The following is a 21,065-nucleotide window of genomic DNA, read 5'->3' as shown; positions in this document are numbered from 1 at the left end:
CGCTGTTGTGATTCCTCTGGTGTTGCAAGAGAATGTGGGTGGCGGTGATCACTTCACACCAGGTGACCCGTACGCTCGTTTTTCCTCCTATTCCATAAAAAAAACAGTTAGAATTTTTTATGTGCCAATACATACTTTTGATATCTTTTTGTAAATGCCATTTTTAGGAGCTTAATCAAGAACTAGCACGTTTTTTGAACTTGTTGACTAGATAATAATAAATAAAGATTTGAATAATAAGTATAAATAGGTACAGATTGGATTTGTAGAATGTTTGAAACCGATAAACTTGGAAAACTATTTGAACGATTTTAGATTATTTCGTATAAAAACTATATTATTATCTTATAACAGGAGTAAGCATTACTTTATTTAAAAAAAATCTACTAAGAAATCAATTAGAAAGTTGTAGGTGAAATCGAATAAAACTTGAACTGTAGTGTACCTACAGAAACAAAGCGAAAGCGGGATACTAGAGAACAACAAGTATAAATTAAAAAAATGAAGTTTAGATAATTAAAATTAATTTACAAGGCAGTCGGAAATCACTAGCTATCTCTGCACAGGGTTTTCAAGTGAACCTAGTGTTTGTTTTACTTATAGAAAACACACACAAACTAGTACAAATAATATAAGGCAACGTTTGTAATTATAGTATATAGTTAATAATTAATAAATGAAATCAAATAGAAAACGTTACAAATTGCAATTTTTTTTTTCAATTTAATATTAACATGCATCTATCAAAACTTTTATTAAGTATAAATATAGTATAGAATTGTAACTTTTACGGCCTTACAAATAAACTTGGTGTAAAGTTATAACTGATGATAAACAAAGAAAATGCAAAATGTTTACCATATCGTTGACAACACTGTCAATACAATGATAATTCTGAAGTTTTCCTAATGACAAGCTGCCTTGCAAATAAACGTAGGAAACGTTATACGTCCGAACAAACCATTCATAAGCAAAATCTCTATTTGTAAACATTTTACATATTCTTGGTTTATGCTTAGTTATAACTTTATGTCAATTTTATTTGTAAGGCCGTTAGTCACTACCTCTCGTTTAAAAATTTTTTTGTTGCTTAAAGTGTTTATATATACCTACACTATGTTTGCGTCAATTCTTTATTTGATAAATATATATTAATAAGAATATTTACAATAAACTATTAATAAATCCACAGTATATACAAAACGTGTCCATTTCCCTTAGATATCTCCTGAACGTCGCTCTAATAGAAAACGCTAAGGATTATACCTACCGAATTAAATTTCACGAGTTATCTTCCCGCCCAGACGCTGTCCTCTTAAAAACCAAATACATCTTCTCAATCCTTGTTGCCTCGTAATAAAGATCAGTGTGCCTTAAACTGTCAGCATTTGCCATCACCAGTAAATGTAGAGCTGGATGATTCAAATGTTGAATGCAGTTGTCGCCTGTGGTGTATGGATGTCAGAGGGCGGGGAAGGTCATGATAACTGGTTTAACTAATAGGTACCGGGCAAAGTGTGAAGAAGCTAAGAGGTGTATCGGTCCCCTCCGTTACGTTCATAGTAGGCGGGGCTCAGAACGATACGCTTCGACCGTTACAAGCGCTCCACGCTTCGCGATGAGAACGCGTCAACTGTAGAGTTTTCGCGACCGATTTTGAACGTATTTCCAAAATCGAATTGTAACTTTTTTATTCTCTAGCTTGCATGCTATAAAAACTTTTTGTGTTGTGTAAAGAGTTTCTATAATATACACTGTGTTTGTGTGAAAACTGTTAGTACTAGAATGTACGTTTTCGCGTGATTTTTGAGTTTCCGTACGGTAAGTTTTTCTTTTGTAACTGTATTTTAAAAATACTGAGCATATTACTGGATATACATACAAACAAAAAATATTGAAAGCATTCTGTAACTAATTGAAGTAGTTATATAACTCTATTATATAATTAATAAATATTTTTTCTCGCTCTAAGGATTTCCCCAGTAACTTAATAAAATGTTATAATTCAAATCAATGTGTTTTTAAATTTTATTAAGTAGTAATAATGTCATCCGGGATTTCCCGACGATAAAGATTCGACAATTTGAGCCTAATAAATAAAATATAAATTATTTGAAAGAGGTGAAAATTGTACAGAACTTATAGGAGAATATACATAGATATTAGAAAATGAAAGTGATAATTTTGTTATATATTTCAATCTAATTTCCATTGATGCTATTTTTTAATATAACGATATTATGATATGTTTCCAAATTCTAAATTATGCTGAAAATTATGTCGGAAGATACGTACATAGATAACAGAAAACAACATATCCGAAACATTATATTCATAATTTAAATACTTTTTAGTTTGAAGATTCTATATTTATAACATATTTGTCTCACATTCCAGACACGAATCGTAAGTTAAAACCCAAAGGAGTCTGATAAAGAAAATATGTCCTTATTGCCATATTTAATGATTATTTATTTATCATTTAGTAGAACTGATTCTACTGAGTATATTTAAAAATGATTTAAATATTATTCTTTTACTTTAGTTTGAGCTGACGAGTTCGTAGCCAATGCGCTAAATAAGTAAATTAATAATAAAGAACAAAGAAGTACTTGCGTAAAATTTTGATAATTTATGTACTCCTACTTTCCGTTAAAAGTCACATTTAGAATTTTTCACAATAGCTGTCATAGTAATTTATGTTTAGATCCGTTTGAAAAGTTTTTGATTTAAAAGAATATATTGCCTGCATAACAGCCACTGTTCATATATGTTTACCGAGGCTTCTGTTTTTTTATGGGATTACTTTGGTCAACAACCATACTAATCCCAATACGGGCTTACGCTTACGGGTCAGTTGATGGTAAGTAATCACTCATCACAGTATGTGACGAGACGATTAAGACATTGGATTTGGTGGTATGTGATACCCACTGCCCATAATAACACAGTGCCGCTCAGGACTTTTGACTTGACCAAAAATTCAATGTGACATCATAATTGCGCTATCGCTTTAAGTCATACGATATTAAGTCTCATTAGCCCAGTAATGTCAATACGGTGCCCTTCAAATGAAAACTATAGTACTTGAACATTACTACGTCAAAAAAGAAAAAGCACCGCTGCAGTGCCCACCTAGCCAGTATATCCTGAGATCTTACCTTCCAATGGTAAACTCGCCTTGTTAAAGATACCCTAGGCTATAATTTATACTAATTTTTGAAGGAAAAACTTCTTTAACTGCGTTGGGCACAGTTTGGTAGGGGAAAATCTTATGATTTCACATCCGACATGCTCATGGCTGGCGCAAATGATAAATAATTAATAAAAAATATAAATATATATAGTTAGACACTTTTTGTATCGGTGAAATCTCCAGAGTTCGCGTTACTGAAATGCTTATAGCAGTATATCTGTAGCTATACAGCTGACGCACCGATTGTGCAACATTAGTGATGTGTGTATCTAATTAGTAAAATTGAATGCACTTAAACTACTGAATCTACCATAGGCTCGGAAAAAGTAGAGCTCGTGAGAAGAACATACAACAAACACAACAGTCTCTCTTTTCAATCAATGGAGTAATTTAATATACAAAACAAATTAGTTTGTAAGATGCTGCATCCAATATAGGAATCGTTTTTAAAGTTTAAAGCGATTTAAACATCAAATATTTCATAAAAAGTAATAAAGAATAAACTGTATAAAATATAAATTATCCTATATTGGATGCATCAACCTTTAGGAATAAAAACTTTAGAAGAATTTGAAAATCCAAATTACCTTTCCGACAACTGATAACATACTAGCTTTGATACCAAGCTTGCCGATTTACTATTTATTAGATATTAAGGTCCTTTCTAATATCAAACTCATATACGTCATGAGTTCGAACGCTAGAGTAGAGAGTCTTTGAGTAGAGATCTCTTCTTATACAAAAGACATCAACGAGTTGTCTAATTTGGATTCTTGAATCTGTAATTAAATAGACTAAAATCCGACAGCCCTTTCAAGGCTTATTGCAGTAAGAGACAATTATGAAAATGAACCAGTGGGAGGCTCCTTTGCACTGGATGCGGGCTAGATTATGGGTACCATAACGGCGCCTATTTCTTCCGTGAAGCAGTAATGTGTAAGCATTACTGTGTTTTGGTCTGAAGGGCACCGTAGCTAGTAAAATTACTGGACACTTGAGACTTGACATCTAATGTCTCAAGGTGACGAGCGCAGTTGTAGTGCATCTCAGAATTTTTGGGTTTTTCAATAATCCTGAGCGGCACTGTATTGTATTGGGTCCCTACCCAATACAATACTGTGTCTCATCCAGCCGAACGTCCAGCTCATCTCATCCCTGATTTTCATAAAAAAAATCTTTATTTGGTAAACTTCTCATGAAATTAATTATAGAACATTAGCTTCTTTCTGTGACTTTGTCCGTATTAAGTCGCATTGCGCTCCCTTTAGAAATCGTAGCTCGATTATAATAAAACTAGTTGTGTCTGTCCGCTACTTTAAGTGTTCATTATTATAACACTAGAAATAAGGTATTGCTTGTAACTAATTCTAGTAGGCTTCATAAGATACATAATAGCTTTAAGGGTAAATGTAACTTTTATAATAAAGTCCCAACCACTGTTCAGGCATTATCTATAAATAAATTTAAATGTCTTAGTAAAAAATGGCTCTGTCGTATATCCTACTACTCCACAGCTGAATATCTAAGTGATCGGACAGCCTGGGACAAGATTATGATTATTTTATAGCTATACCAATGACAGTAGACAAAAAGAGCGCAACAAAAAAAATTCTGGGAGAGTTTCTTGCGCCGCTTCTACTCTCTCAGAGCGCCTTTTGTTTCCAAAGCGATAGTAGTGTCTAGTATATTAGAAATGACATCAAAAAGAAGGCTGAAGGAATCAATTATAAAAAAAATAATACCTTTTACGCCTTATAATAAGTGTTACGAGAATTCCCCCAGTATCAGTAAACAGAGAAGCTATTGATCGCTGGAAACAATATAACATGCTTAAGAGTATTCATATGGTTAAATAAAATGCAATTTCGTTTAATATAGACGGCAATGAAAATGAGTTTTTGTTAGTTTAAAAATTAAAAAATTTTGGTTTTACAAACAATGCTGGTTTAATGTCTAGAAAGTAAATAGATAGTTCCCTATAGCTAGGGAATTTTATGATCTAGACACTAACTAGCCACTAGACATTAGGTAGCACTCGACAGAAATATTAAAATAGAGTCAAATTTAGAATATTTTTCACCATGACAGAATAGTGTAAATTTAAAGATACTGCTTGTTTTAGTACATATTATCTCGTTTTGAACTAAAAAAATTATTCTTTCTTTTCATAGAACAAAATTTTTATTTGAAGTTTTAAAAAATTTAACAATGTTCGTTTTATTTCCTACACAGTTCTTTTAAGTACTTCGCAGTTTCTTTGGGAATTTGGTCAATTTATATTGTGCATTTTGCAATTTCTACAATATATATTTTCGTACCACAGCATATGTAGTATTTCGGACGACGAAGGTTGGGTTAACTTTGTTTTAGTGTTACTAAGACTAATCATAATTTGATTATTGTGTATTAATGTATCATTCAATGTGATATTTTCAATTTAATTAAATCTACATACATGGTTCATTATCATAATAAAACCACCTGCAACAAAAACGTTATTTGTAGGATTATATATTGATTTTTAGAGGTTAAAAACGCACTCATCTTAAAGACGCACTCAATATCAATTAATCAGAGAAGGCTTCATTTAAAAACCTTTTCATAATCCGTGTTGTCAATTGTTTTGGCGTTTTACACTTATATCGACCAGTCTTTCGGTATACCCATAAATGAGCTTATATATGGCAGTATTTTATGGCGAAATTAAGTTTAAAACAAAATTGTACACTTCACCATGGTATCAGTATTCCAGATACATATTGAAGTAAGAAAGAAAAATATTTTCATTGCGAATTCTTTTCGAATGTAAGTTCAAAATTTTTCATTGAGTTCGGTAGTAATCAATATTCTGTCACTGTTTCGCTACCTTCTGAATGTCTACTGAGTACTTCTTATAACATAAGTAGTACTGAAAATATATGGCAAACAAAATGGAAAATTGCAACACAAACAGCATGGCTCTCTCTTATACTTTGCTAAAACTCACCAGCAATGAAATTCCATTCAACTTTTCTGGAGGCTTTCGAGTGGCGCGTAAAGGTCAACTCTGCTCAAAGAAGGTTATCAAATTAAAGACTTAAATTAAATGTATTTTTGATTCAATTTATTTTTAATGACATTATTGTAACAATATTGTCTTGATATCTAAGAATTTTAAATATTTAAATCAGTAAACGTTCTATTATAATTTCAAGCGAAAAATAAACTGCAGGAATAAAACGTACGTAAACAGTTAACGCTTTTTTGTGAATACACAATTCTAAAAGTTCTAAAAGTGTTCTTTGTCCAAAACGATTTCTACATAGATAGGAACTACAGCAGAGCCTTATTCTGTCTAAGTAGTGATGTGCAAGCATTAGGAAAGGGAGTGGAAAGGAGGCTTAGGCTACTGAGCCATAACATAACGATTTAACACAGAAGTGTGTGAAGAGGACGAATATTCCTTCTTTCATGTTATATAAAATGGGTCACTTAATCCCAAAAAAATTTACTATAAGAGAACAAGACAAATGGAACAAAATCGTTGCAAGATGGTACCCCAGAGAAGGAAAACGGAGTACACCACAAACAAAGATGACATCAGACAGATTGCAGGAGTAATGTGGAATAGGGTTGCAAACGAAAGACTGGAATGGTAGAGATTGGAGAATGCCTTTGCCAACTGGCAAACCGATCTACAAAAAAAAATCTAACAAATTCAAGTCGGACTCGCCCACCGAGGTTTTCGTGCATAATTATTATTAGATACCTACCTATACGAGTACTTATAAAAACAGAGAGAAAAGGTATGTTTCATTCTTCGTCATAATTCGAAAAAATAATTTAAAATCTGTATATATATCTTGTGCCAATAAAGACATTATCATTCAATTAAAAATTTCTAACACCGTTCCTTACATAAAGACCCAGTTTTTTATGATTTAATTATATATGTTTTCAGACTTTTCGCTTTATTTGAGGAAAGAGAAATTAAATTTGGCAATACCGTTGCCAAATTTCATAGTTCTAAATCAATGAAACATAGGTACCCTTTAAATTTTGGTTCCATTGAGTGAGTCAAAATATATTATGCTTTTCATGGCATAAACGTTTCGTTCCGTTCTCCCTTTTGAGGTTAAGAACCTTAAAACTATGAAATTATACATTAAATTTATGTGTTACATTGTTTATCTGAACAAAAGTTTGTTATTTATTATAAAAACTTTTTCAAAGGCATGTTTCTTCCATGCTGATCTTTCTTACAGCTTGAATAAAAGCCACTTGCATACCGGGAAAGCCTTCCTTCCATGAATCCGCAAACGTACTACCACGCCTCTTTTTTTCCCTGGGTTGATATATTACAATATTTTAATTAAAGCCTCAACATGTTGTTAACAAGCAAGAAATTAATAAGCACGGCTAAGCCAAATATGGTGCGATTGTGCAGAAGTCTATATGTGGAAAATTGTATTGCGCATTTACATAATTTTAATTGTTTCTCATTATTATTCAGTTATTTGATCAGGTGACAAGATTTTAATTATGTCTTTTAATGTTAATTGCGTTTACATTCTTGTTTATATTTAGCATTTATTTTAATGATATTATTATTTTTTAAAAGTTTGTTTGTTAAAAGACTTACAGCCAGATCGGTATGACTTAATGTTATTCCGACAAACAATTTATTTAATGTCAAAAGCAGGTCTTCTGTACCTTCGATTGCTACTTTAGGATTGCAATTAAATGTAGGAATTGGGTGTTGAATACATTGCGTGTTCAATTGAGTAATTTGGGAAAAATGAACACGTATTCAATTATCATTCATTTAATGTCTTGCAACACTAGAAAGAAGTATTTGTAATCATCTTTAAATAAGTAGAAAATTATTTTAAACAAGGGCTTTTTTTGTTTTAACATTAGGCTATGGAGATTCAAAGCTTTTTTTCTTATATCTTGTGACGGTGACGAGAGCAGTAGCAGTGCCGCTCATTATTTTGGTTTTACTGAGCAGTTTGTGCGAAGGACAATCTTCAAAAAGACACCGGTCAGTCATTATTTGAGTGAGTGGGATTTTTACCCACTAAAACCTTCCCCAGCACCTAATACCTCGGGACTGTTTCGATTACTAATATTACTTCACAGTACAAAGACTCGTCCAAGCCGCTGATTAGTACCTACACGAATTTTGGTCACAAATTAAATATGTATAATTAATCCCAGAAGTGAAGGATATCCTTTTAAAATAATATGTTGTTTAGTATGGCTTCACCATCGCGACTTAACTGAGAACCAGTGGGAGGCTCCTTTGCACCGGATGCCGGCTAGATTATGGGTAACACAACAGCGCCTATTTCTGCCGTGAAGCAGTAATGTGTAAGGATTACTGTGTTTCGGACTGAAGGACCGTAAGTATTGAAATTACTGGGCAAATGAGACTTGACATCTTATGTCGCAAGGTGACGAGTGCAGTTGCCGCTCAGAATTGTTGGGTCTATCAATAATCCTGAGCGGCACTGCATTGTAATGGGCAGGGCGTTACCATCAGCTGAACGTCCTGCTCGCCTCGTTCCTTATTTTCATTCCAAAAAAGAATTAGTCATAAGAAACTAAGTGAGCAAGTTTGTTAGGTTATAGGTGCAAAAGTTTCTGTCCATAACTTTCATATATAAGGTCCCTATTGAACTTTATAATCTATTGTTATACCCAGATTGACAGTATCTCTACATTCCCATCTTTACTTCTTACAAATTTTTCTGCCTTATAACATAAGCCACACATTTTTTATGCATTTAATAATAAATTGTGGGCACTAAACTAGCAGCTATAGAAACATCGTGGTCTACATTCTCAGCAAATAATTGTCTATGAAAACTTTAATGTGTCGTGTCGTCTGCAAACTATTTTATGAACATTTCCCAAAGGTAATTTTATTTTTTATATAAATAAGGGACGAGACGAGCAGGTCGTTCAGCTGATGGTAATTGATACGCCCTATCCATTACAATGCAGTGCCACTCTTTATTCTTGAAAAACCCAAAAATTCTGAGCGGCACTACAATTGCGCTCGTCACCTTGAGACATGAGGTCTCATTTGCCCAGTAATTTCACTATCTACGGCGCCCTCAGACCGAAACACAGTAATGTTTACACATTACTACTTCAGAGCAGAAATAGGCGCCGTTGTGTTACCCATATTCTAGCCGGCTTCCTGTGCAAAGGAGTCTGGTATTTCTTGCAATCGAATTATTCCACATTGTATTGGTAAGAAGTTGTTGCGTGTCTCATCCAATAATGAAATGCTAACGATACTCAGTTTAACACCAAATTTTCGCACCTTACGCCAGTCAATTTTCAATGCAATTATGTTTTTATATCAAATTAGGGTGGTCTTACATTGAATGTATTGAGATGTGTGGGTGTTAGTTATAAGTGTCAGTGTGGCCAGTTTTCACTTGGAATAAAAGAACTTGAATTTTTATTTAAATTTCACTCAAATAGAATACAATATAAATAACATTAAATATAAAATAAATTACAACGAACCTTAATAGAAATTAACTTAATTATGCTATGCGTTGATAACTAGCATAATATAGATCTTTATACTATCCACGACCTCTGATATTGTTAAATCCATGTTTTATTTTTATATGAACATGCGTGAAGCTACTCTAATAACTTCACCGCTCGTAAGCGGCCGTGGCGAGTAGTCTAAACTTGTAATTTGTCGTTAAAACATAAACTACACTGGCCTGCAAAAGTAAGTATCACACTTTTCAAATTAATTTTGTTTCTTAACTATAGAAGGTAGAGATTTAAGATTAAAAACGTTTTGTTGCAACGCTCCTGTGATTCCTCTGGTGTTGCAAGAGATTGTGGGCGGCGGTGATCACTTAACAACAGGTGACCCGTACGCTCGTTTGTCCTCCTATTCCATAAAAAAAAAACTGTACTGTCACTAATGTAGTCCCTCCGGGTCTGAAGTAGCTGTTGCTGGACTTCAACTGCATTTTGGTGGCGATTTCTTAACACAGTGGAAATAATATTACGATCTTCTCGGGCACTGGTACATCTGGGTCTGCCATTACAAGGTCTACTCAGATGGTGTCCAGTCTCTTCGTACCTTCGCTTTACCTTCTGGACCGTTCGTACCGTCACACCCACCATTCTTGCAGTGCGACGCATACTATCCTAGCACATTCTTCAACTGAAAGAGGCATGATAAATAAATGTTATGTGCTTTTTACCATAAATTTTTAAAACAAGACTCATCGATCTTGAAAAAAAATTAAAACAGAAAGAAAAATGTGAATGGTAAAATTGTAATTCGAAATCGTCCACTTTGAAAAAGGAATGGTTTTGTTTTTGAAGTTTTTTTTCAGCTAAAATAAAGTTTATATGTGCAAAATTAAATTCTCTTTGGAGTCCTTTTTATTTCGAAAGTATATCTTGTGAACTTAAAACGTTATCCCAATTTTAAAAGTGTGATACTTACTTTGAAGGCCAATGTATGTTGTAAGTATAGGTTTAGAAATATCTTTTAAGACCATAATGTTACTAAGCTAAGTAAGAAATTTCTTGGGTATCGCTTGATTGTGGAATGCCAGACATGAAAGTGGTACGATTGAAACTACCAGTTTACTACGATTTTAACAGTGGGAGGCGCCTTTGCACAGGATGCCGGCTAGATTATGGGTACCACAACGGCGCCTATTTCTCTCGTGAAGTAGTAATGTTTAAGCGCCTTAGCTAGTGAAATTACTGGGCAAATGAGACTTAACCTCTTATGTCTCAAGGTGACGAGCGCAATTGTAGTGCCGCTCAGGATTTTTGGGTTTTTCAAGAATTCTGAGCGGCATTGCATAGTTATGGGCAGGGCACATCAATTACCATCAGCTGAACGTCCTGATCGTCTCGTCCCTTACTGTCATAAAAAAAATAAAGAAAAAACTATGGATTTTTAAATTTGTGTCTGGTACATTGTGTAAATACAATGACAAACTAGATAAATATACCTAAGTCCCACTTATCTCAAAATAAGGAAACCATTTTTTTGTGGTAAGGCAACCTCTAATGTGCGACCGCCTTTACATTCTTACTTCTTAACTGAAAGCACAAAGACAGGTTTAAAATATGTCAATTTGTTGAACCCCGGGCGGCGTTTGTTTCATATTAATTTGAATAATTGAAGTAAGAAGGTGTTAATATCCAGTACTTAGGAACACTCATGGAGACGGCAGCAGTTAAATTACGCAAAAGGTGGTGGAAATATGCCGATAATGAGGTAATGACAGAATTTCAAGGCTTTAAAGCTAAGTGCGTAATTTTGTAGTGTGAAATTTTACAGTCGATAAAAACAAGTTTAATTTGATGGACAAGGCTCTCGTTCAAGTGGACGCCCGGAATCTAAATTGACTTGATAATAAGAGTATTTTTAGGGTAGAAACCTTTGGAGGACTCTCAGGTTTCTTGGGTGATCAGAAGAGAATCTTAGTATATGTATTTATATACTCGTTAGAAGCTGTTCTTTTTTGGCATAGATACGATAACAATTACACTGGCCTTCAAAACTAAGTATCACACTTTTAAAATTGGGATAACGTTTTAAGTTCACAAGATATACTTTCGAAATAAAAAGGACTCCAAAGAGAATTTAATTTTGTACATAAAAACTTTATAGTCGGTAACCTTCTTTTAAGAATTGGCTGAAAAAAAAACTTCAAAAACAAAACCATTCCTTTTTCAAAGTGGACGTTTCCGAATTACAATTTTACCATTCACATTTTTCTTTCTGTTTTAAATTTTTTTCAAGATCGATGGGTCTTGTTTTAAAAATTTATGCTAAAAGCACATAACATTTATTTATCATGCCTCTTTCAGTTGAAGAATGTGCTAGGATCATGGCTTTTCTGGAACTAGGCATCAGTATGCGTCGCACTGCAAGAATGGTGGGTGTGAAGGTACGAACGGTCCAGAAGGTATAGCGAAGGTACGAAGAGACTGGACACCATCTGAGGAGACCTTGTAATGGCAGACCCAGGTGTACCAGTGCCCGAGAAGATCGTTATATTATTTCCACTGTGTTAAGAAATCGCCACCAAAATGCAGTTGAAGTCCAGCAACAGCTACTTCAGACCCGGAGGGACTACATTAGTGACAGTACAGTGAGAAGCTTGACTTGCTGTAGCAAATTAGAAACCCCGAAGACGAGTGAGTAGCCCAAAACTCGAGAGACAGCATCGAGTAGGGAGACTGCGATACGCCCGTGAACACATGCAGTGGGATGAAGAAGAATGGTCAAGAATTTTGTTTGCAGATGAGTCTCGATTCTCCCTTTACACTTCTGATGGAAAGCGAAGTGTTTACAGGCGACCTGGTGAGCGATACCTTCAAGCCTGCATCTCAGAAAGAGTCCAATACGGTGGAGGCAGTGTACTTGTATGGGCTGGCATATCTTCAAAAGGTCGCACAGAGCTTGTAGCCATAGAAAATGGCACCCTCACTGGGCAAAGATATGCTCAAGAAATTCACAATGAGTATGCAGGGCCGTATTTAGCAAATATGGGTGATGGATCGATGCTGATGCATGATAATGCCCGGCCACACACGGCTCATATCGTACAAGAGTATATTAAGGAGGTCGGTATCAGCGTGATGGCTTGGCCATCAAGAAGTCCTGATCTCAACCCGATTGAACACGCCTGGGATGAGCTTGGGAGGCTAGTCAGAAATCGAAGACCACCACCTACTACCCTCAGGGCACTAATGCAGGCCCTGGTAGAAGAATGGGAGAATATTCCCCAACATCGGCTCCGAAACCTAGTGTTCAGTATGCCAAACCGGCTCGAAGCTGTAATCAGAGCTCGAGGAGGCAATACCAGTTATTAAAAATTAAATAACATGTAATACATTTTAGTTGATTTTTTTTACACTAAATTAAAGATGTCTATTTTCATTGTTTCATCTTTTTTAAGTTAAAAATGTTTCTAATGTATAATTTTAGTTTCTAAGAATTAAAGCCTATAAAATTTGCAACAAAACGTTTTTAATCTTAAATCTCTACATTCTATAGTTAAGAAAAAAAAAATTTGAAAAGTGTGGTACTTACTTTTGCAGGCCAGTGTATATGACGCTTGCTTGTCTAGATGTGTCGAGAAGTCTTCGCCTTAGCGAGACAATGTAGCTACAGCATAAGTTAAAACTATTTTCAAAATAAACCTCTGAAGTATTCTGACGTCTTCAATACCATAGTTACCGTTATTTTTTTATGACAATAAAGGACGAGACGAGCAGGACATTCAAGTAATGGAAATTGATATTACGCCCTACTCATTTCAATGCAGTGTTGCTCAGGATTCTTGAAAATCCCAAAATTTCTGAGCAGCACTAAAATTGCGCTCGTCACCTTGAGACATAAGATGTTAAGTCTCATTTGCTCCGTAAATTCACTACGCTACTTCGCTACGGCGTCCTTCAGACCGAAACAACAATGCTTACACAGTACCTACTGCAGAAAAAGGCGCCGTTGTTGGTACCTTGTGTTAATATGTATTGACATTGTCACTTAATCTTAATAAAACTTATGTTTTATTTGAAGTCTCAGCAAAAAATAAAATTCTATTCAAAATTACCATCCTTTCCTTCAATGCAGGTACATAATCTATCTGGCCACTGTGCATTTTCTCACTGTTCCCAGGGGAAATTTAGTTACTGCTTGTTCAGAGATTTCTAGAGCGACTCAATATCGGCGTGTTGTGAAGCCAAAATGTCTTCTACACTGACCATAATTTGTAGTACAAGGGGTTCAGATTTGGGCTAGTCTTTAGATCTTACAAGGTCCGGAGCGTAATCTTCTTGCATCGTGACAAGTCTTCCTGAAAAGTCAAAGGTTCATTTTTTCAAACTCAAAGCAAAAAAAAAGAGCAGTCAATTATGCTTAAAATAAGCGCCTTTAAGCTTTTATTAAGCCTAGTTGTTTTTTTTATATAAGAGGGGGCAAACGGGCAAGATGCTCACGGGATGGGGAGAGGTGAGGCAACCGCATGGACATCCGCAACAACAGCTGTCAAGAGATGCGTTGCTGGCCTTTAAGGTGGGAGTATGCTCTTTTCTTGAAGGTCCCTAAGTCGTTTCGGTTCGGGAAAACCTCAGCCGGTAATTTATTCCACAAAGTGGCTGTGCGAGGCAAGAAATTTCTTACAAAATGCGCGGTTGTGATGCGAAGGGTTCTAATAGCAAGCGGCCGATGATATTTTTGGTCTTCGACAGAAAACGTGTTGGTGTATACTTATCGATAGCACATTTACGACTTATACCTAGCTTTTGTAGTGTCTTGAAAATGACCGACGGCTCTATACCCACTTTTGCAAGGCAATCACTGCAAATCTCGTTTGTTTAACACCCCATTATATTATTGTGATTTAATATCAACCTCGAAAAAAATAATATGTGAAATGGCGGGAAATTTTTGAAGTTTCTAATATAATAACCAGTTCAAAAAAAAATTACGTTTTTTTTATATAAGAGGGGGCAAACGGGCAAGAGGCTCATGTGATCGGTGTGGTGAGGCAATGGCCAATGGACATCCGCAAAACCAGGGGTCAAGAGATGCATTGCCGGCCTTTAGGGTGGGAGTATGCTCTATTCTTGAAGGTCCTTAAGTAGTGTTGGTTCGTGAAAACAGTAGCCGGTAATTGATTTCACATAGTGGCTGTATGAGGTAAGAAAATTTCTTGAAAACCGTGCAGTTGTGAAATGTCAGACGTCAACGTGCTGCGGGTGGTATTTTGTATTTAGACGTAATGTCAGTTGGTGGGATTCGGCCGCTGGTATCAATCCGAACAACTCCTATGAACACTCCCCGCGATAAATGCGGTAGAAGAGATAACCCACATCTCTACGAGACGCCAAGAAATCAAGCCGATCAGAGGTGACTTGATCGTCGATGAAACGAGATGCTCTTCCTTGTATTCTTAGCTGTTACAATATTTATGGCCAATCTAGTTACAACAACACAAAGGAATCTAGCCTACCTGAAAAACACTACATTGTAACAATTGTATAATTAAAAAGTGTTAGATTTAATCTCTTCATTAAAGCATAGAAGTTTCCAGCAATTGTAATCATTAACTGGAACTAAAAACAATAAAAAAAACGTTAATGTTTCACGAATTCATAAGGTACTTTAAGATTCCATGTTACACGAAATAATATGTTAATGCTAAGCCTTGCATTAAGCATTGTCAAAATATGTTGACTTGCACGTGACTTTAATTGCATTTATTTATGGTTTTTAAATGTATACAGTGTGATATCAGAAATAATTTCACTCAGCATGAATCAGATATAAAAATACCTGCATTAAATGTTTTTTTAGTTGAAATAATAAATAAAGAAATATCTAAAAGTAATGGAAGTGTTCTAAGAAGTAATCAACCCAAGAAAGCTGTTTTACAAGTTATATTTTAAAAATTGCTTCTTTGATGTCTTTTTTATGTATCAAATGCCAACTTATTTTTAATTTTGGGCACTAGTGTAGCTTTAGCTTAGGCACAAATTATTAGCTCAAAGATTAAAATGTAAAAAAAAATATGGAGATTGTGTACCAAGGTTAAGACGTAGGTATATAAACTTTTATATATTTTGTACTTTTTATGTATGATTCAATTGTATATAGTTATAATATGTATGATTAATGATAATTAATTATCAGCCTAGCGAAACTCTCTATGAAAAAAGCGATTCACTCGATTTATTAAACGTGCAGTCATTGAGAGATTGACAGATGACGGCTATAATCTTGTAAAAAACGGATATGCCGAAATCCACTATATTTTAAGCAACTTTTCGTTTTCAAACTTAGCCGGATTATACTTCGTCGCCAATCGCCATACTGTAATTACTATTATTTCCAACTTATGTCAAATCACTGCACGTTTCATACTAAAGTAAATTTAAATTTTTACTTAGGCAGTCCCGCCTCTTATTTCGTAGTATTTACATCCTCTTCGTTCATTACTAATGACAATTCATACAATGAGCGGGCGTGGGGTACTTAATTTTATGGTAAACCAACGTTTGCCGGGTCTTGTATTAATAAATGTCTAAAAACCGCGATGATATAAGTTTAAGATCAATTAAAATTAATGTTTCATATATAAATTTATTTAAACAGTTTACTTCGTTTGTTGCGAAATGGTTCTAGCCAATCTTTAGATCTAGAACTATTGCATTTCATAAGCAAAACGTTGAGCAAAGTATACTCGTACATATAAAGGGCATGGTGGTCTCTCTGTGTGGCAAATATATGCAAATACGGTCCCTCGGTGTTGGTATCTCTATCTGAACATGGCCAAGTCCTCAATTACACCGTACTGTAACTTGCACCGTTTAATTGGCACTTTGAGGTGATTATTTCGGTGCTAATAGGGCTTTAGAATATGTGGTTGGATTTACCTTTCTATTGGAGGAGATTTTTTTTGAATAATATGGATAAATATACCAAAAATATTTTTATCTGAGTACGACCTATCTTCTCTTACGACACAAAAGTGAATCGCCAGAAATGAACGCTTCCAATATTGACTATAATATTATGATATATTATGCACTCCGTCGATCTTTTAAATATTGGTCTGTACCTACCTACCTATAATACTACATTTTTGCACATTATTATGCTTGAAAGTTCTCGATAGCGATTATTATATATATATTTTTTTGTTTCGAAAGACTATTGGAAAAATCGGATTCACCTGCGGAACTGTCAAGAAATACAATGTTTCCGCACTTGTATGGAAATGTACCATTTCGTCACTTAGATGTAGTTCCTATTGGAAAAAGTAAATAAAATAACACAACTAAGTGTATTGCAATTTTTGTTCTTTCAAGCTTTCCAATTGTTTTTATTATATAAAAAGGTGCTGTTTTTGTATAATGGAAAAGTAATATACTTTCCCAAATAATCATTAATTATTAATTAAAAAAAAATAAGCATTTTAACTGTTGTATCTCAATAAATTTTATATTTTTGAGTATAAAGGTATTGCATAAGTAACTTTCTTAATGATACCACAGATAACGAAGGGAGTGACCGCCCTCAGACTATTTAAAATACAGCAAATTTTTCTTTATATATGAAATAAAAAAAATTATGATATTATATTTTGTTTAAAAAAAAAGAACCCGCTGAATTTCTGGCACCCGTTCTTCTCGGGTCTAAGGCATACTTTTTGGAAATGGTGGTAGTTTTCACGTCCAGTAAGTGATTTTAAGTCCTATTTTCAATAAAATATTTGAATTTTAATTTGAAAGATTTTACGTTGCTCTTCCTGTTTAATAGTTTTTTTGATGAAATTATATTACATACCTTTATTTATTTATTATATATACGGTGTGATAGAGTGTACAGTTGAAAGCTGTGCGTTGCGTAGCTTGAGAGCTCAATGAAGATATATTCAGCCATAAAATGTTAAATGGTGTCTGACCAGACCGGACCAGTTCGGTACCTAAATATAATGATACCTTTTAGTTACGTTCAGGAAGCTATATACAAAAGCGTCCAAGGATTTTATACGCTTGACTTTATTTTAGTCTATATTATTATAGTGATCTGTTGTGTTAATTCCTCTGAGGATCCCTTAGATGCCTTTCCGAACCAATAATTCGGTCTTGAAAGAACTGAATATAAAAAAAAGGCTATCGTCGACCGTGCAATTATAAATTCTTTGGCCACATCTCCAGAAATGAAGGATCGATTAAGCAGTTGGCAGTGCAGGGCTAGATGGAGGGAAAAAGGGACGACTAATGACGAATAATCTTAGTGGCCACGACCAATCTGACAAGAGTGACAGATTGAGATGAAATGTTAAGTCCTCTAAGTTTCATAAAGTCACTTCATTCTGGTTCCAGCACTTGGCGAGTCAACTGCTCCTAAAATATCTCATGTAGAGGTGAAACACATTTCGAAGTGACGAAGCCGCCCGGTAAATTTTTACCAACATTTACAGTCGATGAGGTATTCGAACCCGCGTCTCTCGGCATACACCCCAGTGCTCTTACCAACTAAACCAACCGTGCGAATGATGCATGATATTTCATTTCATTTCATGTTTTTTGTGGTTTTTGTGACGTTGTCGTTTTTCTAAATTTGGTAGATCTGGAAATTACAATGCACCGATAGATCTCATGTAATATACAGATCGATATTTCAGTTCTAAATTGTTACAATTCAGAAGGGTTCTATAACAAAATTACAAAACAACTTGCTACCAGTGAGTGGTTCCTTTCCACAGGATGCCGGCTAGATTATGGGCCACAACGACGCCCTGAACATTATTGTGTTTCGGTCTGAAGGGGGCGCCCTTCACTAGATAGGCGTATCTAGTGAAATTACTGGGCAAATGAGACTTAAGATCGTATGTCTCAAGGTGACGAACGTAATTGTAATACTACGCCCAAGTGGGTGTACTTCAGCCAGTTCGAAGAATGTGTGACGTTGACGTACCACATGTACTGTTAAACTTTTCCAATAATTGAAGCTAAAATTGTTGCTTAGTAAAACTTTGTAAAAATAAAACTACAAGAAATATAAATATAAAAAAAAGAAAGACACTGGGATCACAGATCATCAGTAGGTATTTGTATTTTATTAATTTCAATGTAAAATAACACGAAACGTATATTGGTTACAAAATTTGAAAGATTCTATTGAGTGTCAAGATGCCACGCACACAAGCATCTTTACATATACAATACACACTACAATATAAAGTTGTCGTAATAAAAATGCTATTATTCTTAGTGCGGTATCTACTTGGAGCGCAGCGGAGACCAACCCTTTATCTAAGTAGACATAATAAAATAGCAAAATAGAAATATCATTCACGAAAACGGCACCCACTCAGCATATTTAAAAACCCCAATTCCATCACTGATTTTCAGTGGGTGGGTGGTTTCAGGTTCCTACCTATCAAATCGACACGTTGACGGCAGCCGTAGACAACACGGTTCCTTTTGTTAAAGGTCTGTTCGTATTTTTTTCTTTGTTTGTTTTGTTGGCCTTAAAAGTCGAAATAAAAATTATTAGCGTAAGAGTAAAAAAAAATAACTGGAGAACCTTTTTTTATGTAAATACATACACATATACATAAAGTATTTTATTTTAATGTACATTTTTACGATCACTTCCATCCGGTGAACCCTTTACAATATAAATATATAGTTTGTAAAAAGAGAATTAAGTTAAGTAAAAAGTAAGCTCCGACTAAAGCCTACCTTTAAGCAGCTTCCTCTCGCGTTTTAAAACATTATTCTTAATTAAGATAAAATATGTATGGGCGTAAACCGTTGCCAGAAGCAACGCCTATAAAATAAAAAAGTATAAACGTCAAATCTAACCACAGATAAACTACGATCAGTCACAACACACTATGAGACTGTTATGAGAGATCAAAATTATTAATTATACAAGTCGTAAAAAATTTGATTTTTCGTTGAATTGGGTGTTAATCAAAGTTTTCAATAAAATTACAATGAAAGTAATATTGCTCTGTTAATACATTACAACATTTTACGACTTTGCAATTAAGTTTAATCAATATGCTGGATTTACATTTTTAAACGATAAATTATGGAAACGGAAATGGCTTTTTGTTTTGCTTTTCTCAATGCGGATTGGGTTGATTCGTATCACAATATTATGTGCATGGATATTTAAATGTTTTCGTTATTTATAATCATTACGATAGCTAATGGAGCTGACATGTATATACATATAAAAGCCCTAAATAAAAAAAGAAAAAAAAAGTACCAGTTTACCGGTGGAAGGCTCCTTTGCACAGGATGCCGGCTAGATTATGGGCGTCTTGATTTCACTCCAGGTCTTTCTGATGTCTTTCGCTTCGTCAGTAATAGAGGACTACTACCTTAGCAAACCTAGTGGAGGACCACTAGGTTTGCTAAGGCCACGTTTGCGTTTTCCTTGAGGATTCCAGTCTAGGACCTGCCTCGGTATATGGTTGAGATCCCTTCGGAGTATGTAGCCATTGCATTGCTAGTCCAATTATCAACGGGGCTAATAACTTTCACCAGAATTGGAAGGCTAGTTTTCCCAACCTGTTGGCCAGATCCATCTGTTATCCATACAGCTGCAGTGCTCTTCTCCAAGCAGTACTGTGCAAAAGCTTGAAAATGGTAGTCACATGGAAACATATTAAAATAAATAGGCACTGCTATTGAGGCTGATATTATAGATCTTAGAGAGCGCGTACTTATACTTTGCTCAGACTTATCAAGAGTCCATATTTATATACTTCGTTTGTGATTGCACTTGCGGAGTGCGTGCTAATCAAAAGCTTGAGTCCACCATAACGACGACTTAGGCACACCCCAGACTATAAGCCGAACAAAAATTAGATCAATAATTAATTTGAAGACGCCCATAATCAACGATGCCTATTTGTGCCGTGAAGCTGAGATGTGTAAGTATTATTGAGTTTCGGTCTGAAGAGTGCCGTAGCTAATTAAAATTACTGGGCAAATGAGACTTGACATCTTTTTCAAGAATCCTGAACACCCTGTCCAGTGTCGACACTGGACAGGGCGTATCAATTACCGGGCGTATCTCTTCCTTTAGTGTGGTAAAAGTAGCAAGGGAACGTCCGCTTATACTATTTTGCAACAAAGCCGGAACTACAGAAGCTGTCGACGATCTCGACTCTACTGCCATCTTTTTTTCTCTTTCTTTCCTCGTCCCAAATATATATATGGTTTTCTTGTTATTTTTATGTTTGTGCTTTAAAATACTCTATGTATATTGCTCCAAAAATATCTATAGGTCGCTTGTTTGAAATTAAATTGTTGTATTCTCGCAACAGCCTTATATTTTTCA

General features: G+C 34.8%; 1 protein-coding gene across 1 annotated transcript in view; it reads left to right on the top strand.

Moving 5' to 3' along the window:
- The first annotated feature begins 1,618 nt into the window (after window positions 1-1,618).
- LOC126976309 (paired box protein Pax-1-like) overlaps window positions 1,619-21,065 on the top strand; it is a 79,086-nt gene continuing 59,639 nt past the window's right edge. The window contains exon 1 of the mRNA XM_050824590.1: window positions 1,619-1,821. The gene's annotated coding sequence lies outside the window, so the exon portion shown is untranslated. The remainder of the gene's footprint in view (window positions 1,822-21,065) is intronic.

The sequence above is a fragment of the Leptidea sinapis genome, chromosome 40, assembly GCF_905404315.1.
Source record: "Leptidea sinapis chromosome 40, ilLepSina1.1, whole genome shotgun sequence".
Lineage (NCBI taxonomy): Eukaryota > Metazoa > Arthropoda > Insecta > Lepidoptera > Pieridae > Leptidea > Leptidea sinapis.
This window is presented reverse-complemented; position numbering and strand designations above follow the sequence as displayed.